At 53.7% G+C, this 18,632-nt stretch overlaps 1 protein-coding gene across 4 annotated transcripts in view; it reads left to right on the top strand.

The window, feature by feature from the left end:
- Cmklr1 (chemerin chemokine-like receptor 1) overlaps positions 1–18,632 on the top strand; it is a 44,903-nt gene that overhangs the window by 3,852 nt on the left and 22,419 nt on the right. The window contains exon 2 of one of the 4 annotated variants that reach the window (XM_016009027.3): positions 7,560–7,741. The exons of the other annotated variants lie outside the window; for them this stretch is intronic. The gene's annotated coding sequence lies outside the window, so the exon portion shown is untranslated. The remainder of the gene's footprint in view (positions 1–7,559; positions 7,742–18,632) is intronic. 4 annotated transcript variants of the gene reach the window in all.

Here is an 18,632-nt window from a genome sequence, read left to right as displayed (position 1 = left end):
GGTTTCTGACTGAACTGGCAGCTCACTGTTTTGGCTAGACAGGCTGGCCGTCAAGCTCCCAGAATACACGTCTTCGCCCCCCAGTACTGGGGTTGCAGGCACACACAGTCATGCCCAGCTTTTCATGTGGGTTCCTGGGATTTGAACTCGGGTCCCTAAGCTTGCAGAACAAGCTTTCTCACCCTCTTAGCCACCTCCCCAGCCCGCATGGTTATTTCTTAGAGCGTCAGTGTCTATGAATCAGGCTCTCCGAGGAGGAGCCTAGGGCATCTGCGTGCCAAACGGACGCCTCAGAGGCTTTGGTGCTCTTCATACTTCAGAATGGCTGACCAGAGCACTCGCGTGTTTTTCTGTTTCGTCCTCTGCCCAGGTTTCTGATGCTTTGCTGTGCGTTTGAGTTTCCTTTTCCTTCCTAAGCAAATGTCCACAGACCTCTGTGAAGCCACATGGTCTGTGTCAGCAGCTGAGGCCAGGAGGCTGCGTGGAGAAGTGAAACTCTGTCTTATGGGACACAGCATGTCTGATCACACCGGTTCCCCCTGGGTGGGGGCTTCGCAGTTACTCTAAGCTATAGAGAATCCCTTTAACAAGCAGGCAGAAAGATGCAACCTGAAAACCAATAACAACACCATTCCTCCCTCAGACAGAAGGGCGGCCCACCAGAGAGGCCCCACGGCTCTGCAGGGTGGTCTGCAAATGGCAGACCTACTCCCAGGGATCAAGAGATACGTGTTGTAGATGTTTGCTGGACTGGTGTGGTCACAGGAGAGGCATTCCCATTATCCAGTTATCACTGTTTCCCCTGCAGGAGGAGACACACGCTGTATAAGTTTGTGTGAGCTTCAGGAACAAATAGACCCAAGCACACTTACTGTCCCAAACACAAAAAGGAGACAACACAAGGCAGGCACTTCTTTTTATCTTCTGGTTCTCTCTCTCTCTCAGACTTTTTTTTTTCTCATACATTTTATCATATTTCCCAGGCCGTCTCTAAACTCTCGGGCTCAAGTAATTCTCCTGCCTCGGCCACCCGAGTGCCTGAGATGGCAGGTGAACTAACTGCACAATGTCTGGCTTCAAGAAGGTATTTCTGAGTGGAGGCCCCCTGCCCTAGTGAGCCAGTGACCCAGCTTGCAGCTCCACTGTCCCCTCTGGGCCCAGTGGAAGATGGGGAAGTGTGAAGGTGTCTGATGGTCTTGGCCGGGAGGCACTGTGCATTGCTTCTGGCACATTGCTTCCAGCCAGGTGCGTTGCAAAGGATGCTGGGATTTGTAGTCTGGTGTGTTGCAAAGGATGCTGGGATTTGGCATTTTGGTAAGGGCCTTTCTTGCCCAGCCACAGCTATGTCTGGGTCAGGAGAAGGGGCCTTTATGGACAGCTAACTGTCCTTGACATGAATATGGTGGCCCCCTAGGCTCTCTTCCCATCTTTATTTGTTCTCACAGGGATGTCAGGCCACTACGCTCACGGCAACTCCCAGGTTCTCAACTTCTAAACTCGGATCCCTCTGGAATGTAGGCAATGGCCATTCTCGCTCCCCTTTGGAACACAAACTTACTCTGTACTGCGTTTAAGAGGGCACCGTTTTCACACTCATGCTCTCATCGTCTCCTCCCACACCCTGTGACAAAAGGCCTCGGGTTCGGACAACACCTTGTAGATGGGGAAGAGAAGTTCAGAGAGGGGAAGGGTCTCACTCAAGGTCACACAGTTTATAAGAACTGCAGTTGGAACTCAGAAAGCCTTGCTCGTGCCTGAGGATCCCATTGCATGTTGGAGCATTCATAGCGCATACATGCCTGTACGGGTGTGAGTGTGGTTAGGGTGGGAATTTTCTTGGCTGGACTTCCTTGGGGCTCGGCATAATGAAGTGTTAGTTCAGGATCATTGTCCAAGTGCCCAGGATGGCAAATCCCAGATGCTGGCCACGCAGAGAAGGGACAGTGCATGGAAGTGTCGTGGCTGAGGCTGTAACCGGACTGGGCTCATGGTGCTGCTGTGGGTGAAGTGAGAAGCCAGAGTGAGTCAGGTGTGAGTTCCTGTCCTTCGGTCCCTGGAGGGGGGCAACTTGAAACAGACTTTTGTTCATTCACTCAACAAACGTTTATTAGGACCAACTCTGTGTCCGATGGAGCAAAGCTAGACTCTTCCTCCTAGGAACCTGCGTGAGGCAGTTACATTGTTCCCATTGAAGTGAGCAAAGGTAGTTACATTGTTCCCATTGAAGTGAGCAAAGGCAGTTACATTGTTCCCATTGAAGTGAGCAAAGGTAGTTACATTGTTCCCATTGAAGTGAGCAAAGGTAGTTACATTGTTCCCATTGAAGTGAGCAAAGGTAGTTACATTGTTCCCATTGGAGTGAGCAAAGGCAGTTACATTGTTCCCATTGAAGTGAGCAAAGGTAGTTACATTGTTCCCATTGAAGTGAGCAAAAGTAATTACATTGTTCCCATTGAAGTGAGCAAAAGTAGTTACATTGTTCCCATTGAAGTGAACAAGGCAAGTCTTCCTCCTAGAAACCCCCAGGAGGTAGTTCCATTGCTCCCATTGAAGTGTGGTGCTGATTGGCTGGGTGACATTCCAGGCGTTCCTGATGGGGTTAGGATTTGGGTTCTTGTTTCCCACAGGAGAATCTTTCTATGCTACCTCTAAGAGGGAGGCACTAAGCCATGCCTGGGATGCAGGGAAAGGGCCTGTTGGTGAGAGCCACTTGGTGCTGCTTCTGGACTCGGGGCCCTGTGTTGTTTCTGGTTTCGGGCAATAGTGGGACACCAGATGATTTATTTCTCTTGGGGTCTCAGCATTTTTTGCAGCAAGGGTCACAAGTGAGCCTGGGAAAGGGTGGTGCTGCTCGATGGGACTGAGATGCCATGGGTTTATACGGTGCTGTTGAAGAAAGAAGTCAGCAGTTGGCAGTGGCCAGGGACCCCAGAGTCACCTGATCCAGGAGTCAGCTCCCAGCCTTACCCCTTGGCCTCCTCATCCCAGCTGTGGGACCTAATACGCACCGAGGGGCAGAGCACAGCATGTGCCACTCTGAGGAAGCATGGGCTTTGAAATGCTCTTGGGCAGATCTGAGCAGCCTTTGGCTCCAGTCTGGGCTCTGGTGGGGGCGCCTGGGTGTCCTCTGTGCTCAAGCTGTGGAAATGCTGGAAGTACCCATAGCTGAGTCAGCAGGGCTCAGGATCACTTCTGCTTTCTCGGGGTACAGGTTCTGAGATCTCAGCCCGGGCTGGTGACGGGACAGTTCTTGTGCAAGGTGGAGGGTGGTCAGGGAGGTGGATGCAGAGAACGGCGGACACACCCAGCGTTCCCCTGCGGCTCAAGGATGACAGAGGGTAGTGAGTGCATGGGGGAGAGGCTGCTGAGCACTGGCGGGAGCAGGCCCCGATGCCGCGGGCCTGTATACTGGCTCCGTCTCTCCCTGTCAGAGTTGCTCAGGTTGCCCTGCTCTTTGGCCTGTAGTCCATGCTCAGTGAGTGGCCCAGGGTCGCGGGGAAAGACAGATGCTCATCCCTGTTGCATGAACTTGTCTGAACAGTCTACAGAGTCTGAGGCCCTTTGTGAGAGAGGGACGAGTCCTGTTTCCTTTCCGTTACTGTGACAGACACCCTGACCAAAAGCAACGTAGGAGAAGAAATGGTTTATTCAGCTCCCAATTCCAGGTCACAGTCCATCGTTGAGGGGAAGTCAAGGCAGGAACTCAAGCAGCTGGTCACATCACAGCCATAGTCAGGAGCAAAGAATAAAGCAGTCCTTGCTTTCTGCATGCTCTCACAATGGGCTGGATTAATTAACCACCAGGGGTCAATTAACTATCAGGACAATGGCCCACAGAGGCACTCACAGGCCAGCCTGGCGTAGGTAATTCCTCATGAAAATTCTCTTCTCAGGGCTGAAGAGATAGCTCAGCAGTTCAGAGCGCATCCCACTTTCTCAGAGGACCTCATATGATCCCCAGCCCTCACACCGGATGGCTCTCAACCACCTGTAACTCCAGCCCCTCTGGCCTTGGGAGGTGCTGTACATGCACATGTAATTAAAATTTTAAAACAAACAAAACACCCCAAACTTTCTTCCCAAGTGAGTCGAGGTCGTGTCAAGTTAACAGTTAAACTAACCAGCTGGTAGCAAGTGGATCAGCTTCGGGATCACACCCCCACCCTGTAGGTGGAGTTTCTCTGTGTCAGCTGCTCCCAAATAACCATTCAGAGACTTACTATTAATTGTAAATGATCGGCCGATAGCTCAGGCTTGCTACTAGCTAACTCCCACATTTTAAATTAACCCTCATTACTCATCTACCCTCTGCCACATAGCAGTATCTTCTTTCAATATGGCACACTCACCTTCTTCTTTCTGCATCTCTGGAGACTCCTGAGACTTTACCCTTCTTCCTTCCAGCATCCTGTGTCTTGTTGTTTCACCTATACCTCCTGCCTAGCTACTGGCCAGTCAGTTCTTTTATTAAACCAATCAGAAGGCGACTTAGCAAAGATATATCTTCACAGTCTACAAAAAGATTGCTCCATAACACCCCCCCCCCATATTCTTGTAATTTCCCCATTAATCACAATTGTCAATTGACTTTCTGCTGTGAGAACAGGTGTGTCGATTCTGGGGACCAGGATGTGGACCTCTTTGAGGGACTGTCTATCATTGCAGGCCACCCTGAGGGCAACCCAAATGTTGAGAGGTCTGGGCCATTGGCTCTGAGGATGCACCATCCACCCATTTGGCAAAGCAAGTGTGTGCTTTTCTGACCAAGAACAAATTGTTAACTGCATTCACGCTGATGTCCGCCAGAGACACTTGGTGGCCAAGGGTTGTCGGAGCAAAGAGGAGTTGGCTTTCATGGGAACAGCAGGAAATAAGTCCCCAGACAGGAAGCCTGCCTTTGAGCTGGGTTCAAAGCATGAGCCGGCCTCAAGTTGCCCGGAGGAAAGTTGGCAGGAATGGGAGACTCGAAGCAGAGCAGAGCACAGAGCACAGATGAAGAGTGTAAGGCGTGTGGTAAAGTGGGCAGGGAGCAGGGGGAGTCTGCAGGGCCTTGAGGGCCCCACTCAGTCTCCTGGGTAGCCTGGCATGCTCCATTTTACCAGCATAGTATACCCACCCTTTGCAAACTCGGTGCTTAAATTTCAAGTTGCGGAAATGGAAGATTCCAGACAACCAGAACTAATTGAGTTTAAAATTTGAAGTCTGGGGCTTTATGTCCTGGGTTGTTCTGCCATAAACTGGGTGGTCAACTCCTACTGGGGGTGGGGCTGCAGGATGTATGTGTGAGGACACAGGCACAGAGGCGGGAGGTGCTGGGATGGTGTTAGAGAGGAGGTTAGGGTATGAGCCCTGATCTGCCTGTTGTATTCAGTGATTCCCTCCTGGCAGATACACGCTGTGCCACACATGCTGTGGCCACACCGGCCTGGCTGGCATTGCAGGGTCCTGTGGAAGGGAAGGAGACCAAACCAGAGCAGGAGCTGCTCTGGAGGGAACGTGGGCACATTCAGAATCTTTCATGACAACCCCGGACTCCCAGGATCATGGAGAAAAGGGAGTCAGTCTTTCCAGTATTGTCTGAAGGGACAGCTGCCTCACGGCCCAATCTCCACCCAACCCCACTTCCTTCTGCCAAGGTCACACCTTGGGACTGTTCCTACAGTGTCTTTAAGGCACACTTATAAGAAGAGGGGGGGAGCAGCACATGGTCCTGCTTTACAGCCAGGGAAACTGAGGCCCACGTAGGATGTGTGCTTATTCCTTCCTCTGCCCTCTAACTCACAACATCTTGATGATGGAAACACAGGGCATCCTCATGTCTACACCGCCAGCCACCACTGGCCTCTCAGACAGAGCCTGGGGGCCGCGGTGGTTCTTCCTCAGCACCCTCTCTTCTTCAGCAGGAGGGACAGTGGGTGCTGGGAGGGGAAGGGTGTTAGCTGGGCTGGCATGGGAGGTGTGAACTTTACCCTGCCCTGGAGTGTGTGACAAGATGGACGAGATCGTCAGCATCCATTGAGGGAGCCTCTGTTTCCCCATCGGAGAGACATTTGTGACAATGGCTTGGCAAGATTTGTGGAGAAAAAAAAAATCATCTTTTAAAAATAACGAATGAATGAATTTTATTTTCTATAGTCCATTCAAAGAGGTTGTAACTGGGCAAGTGGGGTTCGGCCAATCACATCATTTGGGAAGCAGGCTGCTGCCCCCGAGGTCTTTGCTTCGGTTACTCGTTGGCTCGGCATCGATGTTTTCATCTTTGTTACTGGCTGGTCCTTAGCCACATGGGTTTGGGTAGGCAGGATGCAGTAGGCAAACTGAACCCCCTTTCAAAAGGAGAATTTTCTAGAAGCTGAGGCCGTGGCTCTGTGTTCTTAGGTGTTTGGAGGGCCCTGGTAAGGCAGCAGGTGGCTGGTCCTCTAGATGCTTCTGGAAGCACCTGTATGGGCATCTGGCTTGCCCCTGCGGAGGGGAGGGCCTGCTTGTTCTCCCTGGTGTGAACAAACTGGGGACCCCTCTCGATCTTGGACTCCTTAAGGCTAGGGTTCTGGGCTACTTCTCCAGAGCAGGATGCAGAGGCACGGAGTGTGTGCATCACCTATCTTGGCGACTCCACGGCTACCTATCCCTTTTTATTCTCCCTCTGCCCCACTTCCTCCCCTCAGGCACATGTCTGCCTCAGAGGAAGGGGTCTGGGTGGTCCCTCCCCTTAGCAGCTGGCTGTGGTGAGACCCCACTACCAGACTGTGGGAGGGAGTGTGTCTCCTGCCTAGTACACAGGCCCAGCAGCCCCACCCTGTATCCACCACATCCTGGTGCTCGGTAGACACTGAGCGGCTGAGCGAGCCAGCAAGCCTGACTGTAGAGGGACCCTCAGGGAATAGGATCTGGGGCATCACTGAAGCCTCCCCTCTCCCTCAGGGAAGAACAAACCTTAACCACAATTGTTGTGAGGGCATGTGGTGTTTTATTTTGAAAACATATAACATTATTTTAAGTGTGTGTGTGTGTGTGTGTGTGTGTGTGTGTGTGTGTGTGTGTGCAGGCATGCATTGAACAACTTGAGAATTCTGCATTCTTCAGGACAAGTCCATGTGTTTTAAACATCAGTATGGCTTTTAGGCTGCACATGATATGGTACATTCATGTCATCCCAGCACTTAGGAGGCTGAGGCAGGAGGATGGGGAGTTTATTTGAGGTCAACTGAGCTCCATGGTAAAAGTCTACCTCCAAAAATGAACAAATAACACCCCCCTTTCAGAAAAAAAGGAAAATACCTTGAGGCCTCCATAAGCCTTTGGGCCAGCTCTGGGGGGTGGGGGGTGGAGACTCAGGCTGGCCTCCTGTCACATGATGAAGGAGAAACTTGAAGGAGAGTTGCCCTGTGGTCTGAAGGAGTCCCCAGCAGGTAATAAGCCTTCTTCCTCTTGCCTCGTCTGCGGCAATAAGGAGAGAGAGAGGCTAGGTGATTTGCTCAAGACACACAGGGAGTGAATGGCCTGAGTCAGGGTTCAAAACAGCCTTAACCACAGGGCTCACAAAGGTGTCACTTTGGCAGGTTCCGTTTGTATCTGTCACCTCACATCTGTGGTAAGGCAGATGAGATCAGTTTCCTGGACAGCGAAGAATTCTTCCTTCAAGAGCCGGGAGCCTGATAAGGGACAGAAATAAGTAAAAGAACATTCTTAGAAGTTTGACGAAGGACCGTGGCTAAGACACCCATCTTGGATGGTCCCAGAGGTAAAGACTGAGATGGGATTTGGGTGGCCTCTATGTGTTGAGGGGGTATCTCAGTCAAGGTCCTGGTCAAGATGAGCTAATTTTTATTTAAAAGTGGACCCCTTTTCCATTGTAATTTTTTTCTTTTAAATTTAAAGCTATCCTGGGAAATCATTATGTTTGATTAGTGAGTTGTTTGGGGGGCACTCCTGAGTTTGGGGGCACCCCTCTCTCCTAAATTTGTACGCCAGGCTAGCATCTCACTCACCCAGCTCGGTGTTTGAGTGGATGTCTTAGGGCATTTTCTGTTGCTGATTACTCCTTACTGAGGTCTGGTGAGTGGAAGGAGAGGAGATTTTAGGGGTTCATCCTCAGCCAAGGCAGAGAACATTGAGATCCATAACCCTGCTCAACAGTAACAGTGATAGGTCTCGGAGGTGGCTGGGTGGGTAAGAATGCTTCCTCTGCAAACACGAGAATCTGAGTTCACATACCCAGCACCCCTGTAGGAAGCTGGGCATGGTTGCTGTGCCTGTAACTCCAACACTGGGGAGGGGGGGCAGAGACAGGTGGGTCCCGAGAGCGCACTGGCTGGCCCTGCCTGTACAAACCAGTAACCCTCTAATTTGGTGAGAGACCCTCCTCTCAAGGAAATAAAGTGGAAGGTGATAGAAGAAGAAACTTGGGGTCCCGCTCAGGCTTTCTCACGCGCATGTGCAGGGTTGCACACCACACAGTGTGATCGCTCGGAGACTAGTGGACTTGCTGGGGCTCGGCCACGGGCTGTGCACTATTGCTCTGAGGTCTGTTTTCCTCCTCTTACGTCCTAACATCCACCCTGTGGAGGATGTGCTGTCACTGCTTCAGTTGGGGACACTGGCACAGAATCCAAGCTCTCCCAGGGGCTATGCGGCAGAACCGGCCCTGATACCATCTGGTGTCACCGTGCTCTGAGTCTGGCTTTGGGGCTCTGTTCCTGCCTTCTTCATCTTTTAGCTGTGTGCTGTTGGGCAGCTTGGTTGGCCCTCCCAGGCTTCAGTTTTCTCTCCTGACGGGCTTTGGGGAGGCTGAGGAGGAGTGAGGGGTGGGGAGCAGCGTGAGGGTCCAGCAGTGAGGGTCCCAGTGTTTCAAGGGTTTTCCTTTCTGGCTCCAGACCCGAGAGGCCTTGGAAACCTGAACCAAGAGAGAAGTCACAGCCAGGACTCTTGGCAGGGGGACAAGGGAACAGTGAGAGGGACAAAGGTTTCTCTGTCAGCCACTCGGGGCCTGTGGGGAGGCCTGATGGAAGAACCGTGAGTGTTCCAAAGAACAAGACTCCTGCCCAGAGGCGGCCTGGCAGTGTGGCCTGCCAGGGACCGCTCCTGGGCCAGGCTGGAAGATTCCTCTGGACTCTTCTTGGAGGGCATGGGAAGTGGCTCCTTCCTCCCTCCACCCCACACCCAGGGTTATCGCTGTTTTATTTTAGAACCAAATAAGAGTGGAATGCAACTTGAAGTTGGCAGCTGCTAGGAAGTCCTCGGTACAGCAGGTCACCTCAGGCCCAGGAACGACACTGGTCACCTGCCCTCTGCAGAGGCTGCCTCTCTAGCCCCCATGATACTCTCTGAACCCCCACCATCCAGCTGTCTCCAGAGGGTTGCCTAGGGCCCAGGGGTCCATCGTCAATGCACTGCAGCTCTCCTGCTCTCTGAGGCAGCTCAAGACGCAGTGGAAAACTGTGGAGACCGAGGGCCAGGGGTGGACTAGCTCTCACAAACAGAAAGAGAACAGATATTTCCGTGACTGGTGCTGTAGGTGTGGCCGGGCTGGGTGAGGACCACTTGGCACTGGAGGATGCTCTTCGCATGGTTTAAAACAGCATGGCTCTACCAAGGAGGGCCAGCCCTGTTTCCTCATTATAAAAGCTCCTCAGGGACCGGGAGGAGAGCTCAGTGGCAGAATGCTTACCTAGCAGGCTCCGGGCCCTGAGTTCCATCTCAGCCACCATATATCAACAAAAATGAAAAAAAAAAGGCAGGGGGGAGTAACATAAAAGAAAGCTTAAAGCAACCAACAAACTCTGGTTAGACCGAGTGGAAGGCTAAGGATTCAATTGTAACATTGTAACACACATGGCAAGACTGCTTACAACACGGTGACACTAAGAGGCTAGATCAACTGCCCATCCAGGGTCACATCCCCAAGAGCCCATCCCCAAGGCACTGGTTATCGAGAAGCCGGTAAACCTAACAGTGAAATGCTATGCCGCTATCTAGAAGGAGGGGCTGTGTTTTATTATCTCCCAAATCTGCTATTGGGTAAGGAAGGTGCTTGTATCTTCTCTTTTATACAAACTGTGTGTGGGGGTGGTGGTGGTGGTGGTGGTGGAGGAGGAGGAGGAATTGGGAAAAACCTTTGTAATTACTCTGAGGCTTCAGAATGACACCCAGTAACCTAATCCGGGAGCTGGGTGCTCTGGGATGAGATGGACGGTGCTGTGAAGGGGTAGGACCGTTTGTCCTAACTCTTTACAGTTTTACATGGTTTGAGCATCTCTAATTGGGTCGAGTAGTGAGGTCGAGCTTGAGTTGTGAATGGAGACCGTCTCAGGGAACATCGGTAGCAAATGTTTCTCTTTGAGTACGTGTAGCAAACCCCCAGACCCGTGGTCTCTGCTACCTGCCGGGACAAGCCTGGGATTTCGAATGACCTCCACTCGGTCCCAGCTCTCTTTGGTGTCACAGGGGAAGGGTCCTTGTGGGCTTATGTAGGGGTCACTCCTTCGTCTAGTTCCCCATCCTCCTGGTAGCTGTGATGGGCGTCTGGTGGCCTCCTGTGGGCCAAGCTGGCGTCTCAGCACAGATCTGCTGCCTCCTTCCCACGGCAATCTTGAGACCTGAGCTCTTGGTAAGTGCTTTCAGGAGAACGATGTGTCCTCCTGGCCCTCCTCAGTGCTCACTTCCAACGGGCGGGCGGTGGAGGCTTCTAGAGAAGTCGGTGACCCTGAAGCTCAGTCCAGAAAAGCCTGGTGTGTCTTAACCCTCGTTGTCTCCGCCAGGACTTTCCCAAACACCGTCCCCACTCTGTCACCGCACGGCTTGCGTTGAGTAATCCCTCTTCTGAAAGAGGCTGCAGGTCAGGGCAGAGCCCCGGCCTTATGTGCAAAAGGCCCCGGGTCCATCTCCAACATTGCGTAAGTGAATGAATAACAAACAAACCACAGCTTTTCTGTGACATCACCCAAAGCCCTAGATGAGTTCCCAAGGGCTCCTCCTCTGGCCAGCACAGGGGCGGCTACCCTGTTACCGGTGGCTCTATCCCCCCAGACCAAAGCCCAGGCCACTCCTGCCTGGGTCCTGGCTCTCTTCTCTGATCTCGCAGCCTGCCCCTTATCCCCTCTCCCTCTGGTATCTCTCTCTGCCTTCGTCTTTCTTGTCTTGGTGTCTTGCCTTTTACCCCTAATTTTTCTCCATCACTTCTTCCCCCCTTCGTCTTTCTGTCCCTATAGCGGCGTCACTGGCCACACCCTTGCTCCACACCTCATTTCGCTCCTTGGTGCCTGCTCCTGACTGTGGTCTCCAGTTCCACCAGGCCCCCGCCCTGCAGGAGTCTGAAGCAGGGAGGACTGGTTCTCCACTTCCCTGGAGCCAAGGGCAGGCCAGCCCTGAGGACAGTGGCCAGTGCGGGCACCAGGCCGGGGCACACCTGAGGCTCTGCAACAGTCTATCCTGCGTACCGTGATGCCTTAGGGCTGCGTTTTCTTGTTGCAGTGGGCCCGTCCGTGACTCAGCGGGCGGTGTGGAGGTTGGGACTTTCTTCTGACTCCCCATTGAGACAGAAGAGGAGCCAGACTGGGCAGCCCCCTCACACCAGGGGGCTAACTGAACTCCTCCCAGTGACACGGATGAAATAAGTGTAGGTCCAGAGAGGCCAAGTCACTTGCCCAAGGGCCCACAGCTTGTGGGCCCAGGTGGAATAAAGCCGATTCTGAAGGGCAGGGGATTTGGCGGCACCTGCCAGAACGGTCATAGGAGCCCGCGAGGTCATCTGCCTGCCTGTGAGCCAGAGTCTGGTCTTCACCGCTAGAACACAGAGGCAAGGAGGAGGGAGCTCTCTCTGTGCAGAGTCAACTACCACGAGGGGCCTGGGTGTCTCCTCACCAGGTGCCCAGCATGTGGCTGCCTTGGTGAGCAGCTCTCCGGGTCTGGTTTCCCTGTCAGGTGTGGATCACAGTGCCTGCCTCTCGGATTATTGCTGGAACGTTAATGACTCAGGATGAGAGCTTGGCTGGAAAATGAGGCTAGAGAGACCAAGCCTGGGCGCCGTGAGAGGGAATGAAGTACACAGCGTGGCTGGGGGAACAACAGGTCGGGACTGTCCGTGGCAAGCAGGTGCTCTGCAGGGAAGCCACAAGCCTTGTTAAGTTCGTATGGTGAACCATATTAATCACCAAGGAGAGCAGAGACCACAGGGTTGGCCCAGGCTGTCCCCCACCAGCGCAGGCTGTCAATAGTGTGCCACCCGTGGATGCTGACATTATCAGGGCATCAGCACCGAGAAGCAGAGGGATGCAGTTCTTGACACTCTTGAGAATATTCTAGAAGTTTCAAGCCAGCCACACATATTCCTGCTGGACTGAACATTTCCCTGGTACACCCAGGGGAAATGATTTTGTTGAGCTGATGTTTGGAACCTTGTCACTAATTCAGTATGGTCAGTCTCTCCTGAGATTACCCCAGGCTGGGTGTGGTTAGGTCTCCAAGAGCCCCGTCCCACAGCCCGGGCAAAAAATGTTCTCATCTTAACGGCAGGAATCCGCCTCACTGTGGTTTGGACTGCTCAGGGCCGGGACCATGTGACCTGGAAGCTGGCATCTCTTCCCTGGCCAGGAGCCTCGGAGGTGGAGGCAAGGCCTTTGTGAGTTCTGGTATTGCTGTCTGGTCTGTTTCCTCCTCAGACCTGGCTCATAGTCCGTTCCTTCCAGGTCCTCTTCCTCCTTTCACTCTTACTTTTAATTTATGTTCCTCCTACACACACTTCTCTTCTGAACGCTCACCCTCTTCCGAACGGAGCCAGCACCCAAGCAAACCGACCCATGGGAGCCCGCCACCCCAACCCTGCTGGGCGGGTCGCCCCTCCCTCACCCTGCCTCCAGAGGGCTCCGGGTGGGCCAGCTGGCCGGGGGTGGGGGTGGGGGTTAAGAAGGGTGCTGAGGAAGTGCTAGCTAAGGTCAAAGGGAGGAAGTGGTCAGTGCCAGGATGGGGAGGTGACGGGTGTGTTCTGGGTATCTCCAGGGACCCTAACCAGGCCATTCAAGTTCAGATAGTAAACAGAGAAGAGTTTTCAATGACTCAGGAGTCTTTACTACAAGTTCTGCTGGTTGGGACTCAAACTGCTAACTGACCCCCAGATCACCTCTCTGCAAGCTACCAGCCAAAGGCTGTGTGTTAAACTGACCCATTCCAAAGATGGGGTGACCTGCAGGGACACTGAATCCTGTGTCCTGAGAGACCCTGCAGTCCTTGCAAGGGAAGGAACAGGTCATACCATACTCTCTGTATGTGAGGATGCACGGAGTCCTAAATAGACTCACTCTGCAGATGTGGGGGTTGGTTCTATGACACAGAATCATGGCGACTGAAGGCCAGGTTGCCTCTAGATAAGGTGGTTTGTGTGTGTGTGTGTGTGTGTGTGTGTGTGTGTGTGTGGTTGTTTTGTTTTTATTACTCTTTTTGGAGCTATGATCCCTCTTTAGCAAGGCTTGGATGACCATGCATGGCTTGTGAGATGCTAGAGGTGAGGTCTGGGGATTCATACATGGTTGGCAAGCGCTCTGCCAGCTGAACTGCACCCCCAACCCTGGGTCAGGTTTGCTGCCATCAAATGAAGCTAGAGCTCATGACACTGAGCCTGGTGACCCCCTTCTCCAGCATAAAGGTGGCAGGCTTTCACCCCAACGCTCTTTGACGATGACTCTTGGGAGTCTTGAATTCCCTCTGGTCCACAGCCAGCATTTTGTTCTCTGACGGTGTCAGGACAGGGTGAGGGGGCCATTTCCCCGGGCAGAGCCCTCCCAGGTCAATGTGTGGGCTTTCCCTTGGAAGAGGTAACGGAGTGGTGATGGGAGGGGGTGGCAGACTGCCCCTGTCCCTCCTCCCCAGAGCCTGGGAACAGGGTGGGACCTCACACTCCACCACCCTGGCAGCAGTGACAGCCCATTTGTCACTGCCTGGGCCAAGGCCAGGGAATTCTCATGAGCTGGACTGGAGCTGGGGTGCCTGGGGCAGGTCAGAGCCCTGGTTTCTCTCGTGTTCCATCAGGCTGTAGAGGCTTCTGCAGCCCTCTTGGAGGGCTGTTTGGAGCCTGTTTGGAGACAGCCCTATGAAGAGGTGGGTAAGCCAGGGTCACTGGAGGTTCTTGAGGTGTTGCAGGCATAATGAGATGGCAGATAGACCAAGGCCAGCCTGGGGACAGGGCAGCACCCAACAGATGAGCCACAGAGCAGGGCTAGTGGACTGTTGTCGCTGATTTTGTAGGGTCTTCAGAGTCAGGCTGCCCTCATTCAAATCCCACTGCTGGCCCTTCCCAGCTCTGTGGGCTCGGGCCAGAGCCATTTCTGCTTGGTGCCTCAGTTTCCCCTCCAGCCTCCTTTCTTCTAGTGTGGACCCCACCATCCACCCAGGCATGCATTTTTAGAAAGATAGACACCCTCTATCTGTGAGTATCCATGGCTCCCTACTGCCCGCGTGATACAGTGGGAGGTCTTGTGGGGGGCATTGTAATGTGAGTCTCTACCATCTCCCTCACGCTGACCACATTCCCAGGCCTCTGTGACATGTACACTGCACCCTCCCCTGGGGTATCTTCTCCATCCACCTGGTGAGTGATTAACACCCTCTAGAGATTCCTGCTCCTTACTTTGGGCAGAGCCAGGACTCACAAACCTGGTGGCCAGTGGGTTCAGACAGGAGTCATGGAGAACCAGCGTGTAGACATTTTTTCACTCCTACAGAGCCCCACACCTGCTTGGGACAGAGGCAGGCGGGCAGGACTCGGTTCTTCTCTCTTACCCTCCCTCGGTCTTCCTTCCACCGTGGTGGAGATGCAGAGCACACGGTGTCGTAAATTGCAGCTTACTTATGGCCCCTGAGTTGAACAATAAGAAGGAGTGGGGACTGCAGCCAGCTCCACCCCAACAGTAGAGGCCAGAGATGGCAGTTGGCTGGAGGTCTGGACTTGGGACAGCATCTTGTGACCCTGACCATGCCATTTGTCTCTGAGGGTAGAGACTGGGTCATCCCACCCCAAAGCATCCAGCAGGGTGGTGACCAGGTGCTCACTTGCAGCTTCTCCAGGGGTGCTGGACCTGTTCATGCCCCTAGGCCTTAACCCTTCCTGTCCCCACTTCCCAGAATGCTCTTCTACCACATGGCTCCCCATCCCGGAGCTCATGTCTCCACTCCAACGTCAGCTCCTCAGAGAAGCTTTCCTGAAGACACTGTCTGAGCCAGCGTTAGACCCTGAGTTCCTCTCTCAGTCTGTTCACAGCACTTCGAGCATGATTATTCTTACTTAAATATGCAGCGTCTGTGCGTCGCTTCCAGGGGTCAGTACAACGTCCTCCTGCCGGATGCCCCACGGGGCAGGAACTTCCCTCTCTCTTGGTCTTCGGGTGCAGAAACTGAGCCTCTGAGAGGCGTGGGGCTGGCCCAGGTGACACAGCAGACCTGGGACTCAAGCCCAGGCAGTGTGCCTCTGAGGCGTTTGTCCTGTCGTGTATTACCTCCGGTGTCTGTCACTCATACCCCGTCCCAAGGGTAGCCACGTTCTATTCTGTTCTCTGCTGTGCCCCAGCACCCCAGTCCAGCCTGGTGCGCAACAGGTGCTTGGTGAAGTGGGTGAAGGGAGCAAGAGGTGCAGAAGGTCCTCAGAGCCCGGCCCAAGGTCAATGCCCTTGCGTTGGAAGTGTCTTCATCTTTTGGAGGCTTGAGCTTGACTGGGTGAGGCTCACTCTGGCCCCCAGGAGGACCTCTGTCCCCTGACCCCTCCCTGGCAGAGGTGCCGAATGGAGCATTGTGCTTTACCGCCACCACCTGGGGTCCTACCCAGCCCACTGCCTGCCCAGCAGGAGCCAGGCGTCCCTGGAACACAGTGGCCACTGTTGTGCAGCCGACCAGGGCCCCAAGCGAGTGTTTGACCAGACTGCTCAGGCAGCTGGAGAGGACCGGGTGGGGCCCCTAACGCAGTGAGCTCCCAAGGAGCTGGTAGGAAGTATGTGGCAGCGGCCCCACGGGTGACACCCCTTTGCTGTCAAAGCTGGACAGCGCTGGGACACAGCTGTCCTTGTCTCATTGTCCACGGCCTGTTGAGATGAGCAATAGAGAGGAGGAGCCCGAGGCCCAGAGAGGTGAAGCAACCTATCACACTGTCACACAGCCCACCTGAAAGGGCTAAGGCTGGAATGCTTCGGGAAACGGGGGAGGAGTCAACCACAGGGTGGGAACCCCCATTCTGCCCATTCACCCATTGCTGGACAACTCACGGAAGCTCGTTCTGTGTGAATCTTCGTTTTTCAACTGTGAAGTGGGGATAAAGGGCTAGTGATGTTGACGGAGACCCACAGAGGTGGCCTGCTTTGCTGAACCACTACCTGGCTATTTTCCCTCACTGAGCTGAAAGGGGAAGCCGAGGCACAGGTTCAGGATGGGTAGCCTGGTCATCCTCCCCTCATCACTATGGAGGGCAGACTTGCAGCCAGCACGTCGGCCCAGTCTGCGTTCTGTGTGCTGAGCATCCACTGCCCACTCTTTCCTGCTGTACTCACGGGCACCCTCAGAGGGATGGGGGGTGGGGGACACGAACCCCCGTCTACAGAGTCAGCTCTGACAGCAGAGGTGGCCAGTCCACACCGAGAGGTACAGATGACCTCTGACCTACCTGGTGTGGCTGGCTCCCAGCCGCTGCAGACTCTTGGCCACTCCTGCAGCTAGGAATGCACATTCTAGTTACCCGGAGCCAAGTCTTGTACTCGGCAAATTAATTTTGAACTTCACTGGCCTAAAGCCATTGTCACCTCAGAGGATCGCCCCCAATCCTTTCCTCTGCACCCCCTCATTGCTTGCAAACGTTTTATTATTATTTATCTCATGAATGACTGACTAACATTTCTGAGAGGCAAAGTAACTTGCCTAGGATCACACAGCCCGGAGGGAGCCATAGGCTCTTTTTAGGAGCCATAGCACTTTATAGCAATTTATTGGGGATAGACACTTGGCCCAAATATGGTATCAAGCTGGACAAGAGCCTATGAAATCATTGTGACTCGAAGGAGTCAGGCATATTTGTGGGTTTGTTTATTTTTGGGTGGGTTTTTTTTTTTGAGCCAGGGTCTTGTTAAGCAGCCCACACTCTACCACACCCAGCTAAGCTATTTCTAAGGACATTTACTAAGTAAGGCCAAGCATAGAGAAGAGAAAGCATTAACTGCAACTGTAAAGTGGCTGCAGTCTGGGCTAGACGCTTGGACGGTGCCTCTCAGCATTCCAGCACATAGTAGGCATGCAATAAGATGGACCTAGTAGGCTGGCTGGTATTCATATTGAATCCTGACTTTCTGGACTCCAGTGAGTGGCCTGGTTCGGCGGGAGGGGGGGGGGTAGTAGGCTCTGAGCAGGGCTAAGGGGCTTGATAAGGTGTCCTTATCATATGATAGATAGGAGAGGAAAGCATGGGGTTAAACCTTGGGACCCTGGAAGAGCCCAGCCTGCTGCGGGCTCACTCTCCTGTCTCCTGCTGGAGGGTTGTGGGAACTTCCTGCTAGGTTCAGGGAATTCTGCCCCCAGCCCAGACTGAGCGGCCCCCACCATGAGTATCCTGTGCATGATGCTTTGCAGTCACACTGTGTGCCCCACTCAGGGAGGCTTTTGTTTAGATGGGGGTCCTTGGCTAGTCTAGAGCTCACTATACAGCCTGGGCTGGGCCTTGAACATGCGGTGATCCTCCTACCTCTCTGCCTCTTGAACTGGGATTACAGCTGTGCACATCCATGCCTCTATGGGGATTCTCCAGGACACCCTTGGGGGTAAATGAAGGAGGGTAATGGGCCAAAGACCCAGCACTCTAAGAAAGAAAGGCTTTGGGGCTCGTAGAGGGAGTCACAGATAATCTGGTGGAAAGCCAGGCAGTGGTGTGGTGTTTGGGGGATCTCCCTTCTTCTGTGTCCACCAGACACAAGAGGTGGTCTGGGGTCTGCTGGCCCTCTGAGTGTGTGGGCTTCTCCTGCCAATCCTCACGGAGTCCTGGGCTCAGGCATAGTACCCCCCAGGGAGAGACGCCTGTCTCCAGGCTCTGCTGTGGTGACTCAGAGCTAGTGCGTTGGTGTGGGACCAGAGAGGAAACTCTCCCTGACAGAACTAATTCTGGCCAGGGCTGGGAGCCAGGCCTGTGGCTGGAACATCTGTGTGATTTCCAGACACCTGGGGCCCGATGCACCGTAGCCCTGAAGTGATGCTAGAACCATGCACAAGAGCTGGGAGGCCCCCTTCTCTGCTCTGAGTAAATGGGACTAACCATCAAAGACAATCCAGTCTGGGGTTGTTCAGGCTGGGGAGCCCGGGAAGGAAATGGTGTGTGTGCCTGTGCTGGTCACGTGGCCTCTCTGAACCTGTGTGGGCAAATCTGTGACATAAGGGTAGGGCTTCCCACTAAAGCATAAGATGTAAGAGGTTCTAGGTCCCAGGCTCTGGGCATATGGTGCACATGATAGCCTGACTCTCAGGGCTTAGAGAGAGTCACTCGCCTTCCCTGGACCTCAGTTCCCAGCCCGGAACAACCTCCGAGGGACTTCTCAGTTCCTAAAAGCCCTTTGGAGGCTGAGATCGCTAGAGATGTGGCTGAGCCATCACCCAGCTGCACTGTCAGCTGGGGCAGTGGG

Source organism: Peromyscus maniculatus, chromosome 23 (assembly GCF_049852395.1).
Source record: "Peromyscus maniculatus bairdii isolate BWxNUB_F1_BW_parent chromosome 23, HU_Pman_BW_mat_3.1, whole genome shotgun sequence".
NCBI lineage: Eukaryota > Metazoa > Chordata > Mammalia > Rodentia > Cricetidae > Peromyscus > Peromyscus maniculatus.
This window is presented reverse-complemented; position numbering and strand designations above follow the sequence as displayed.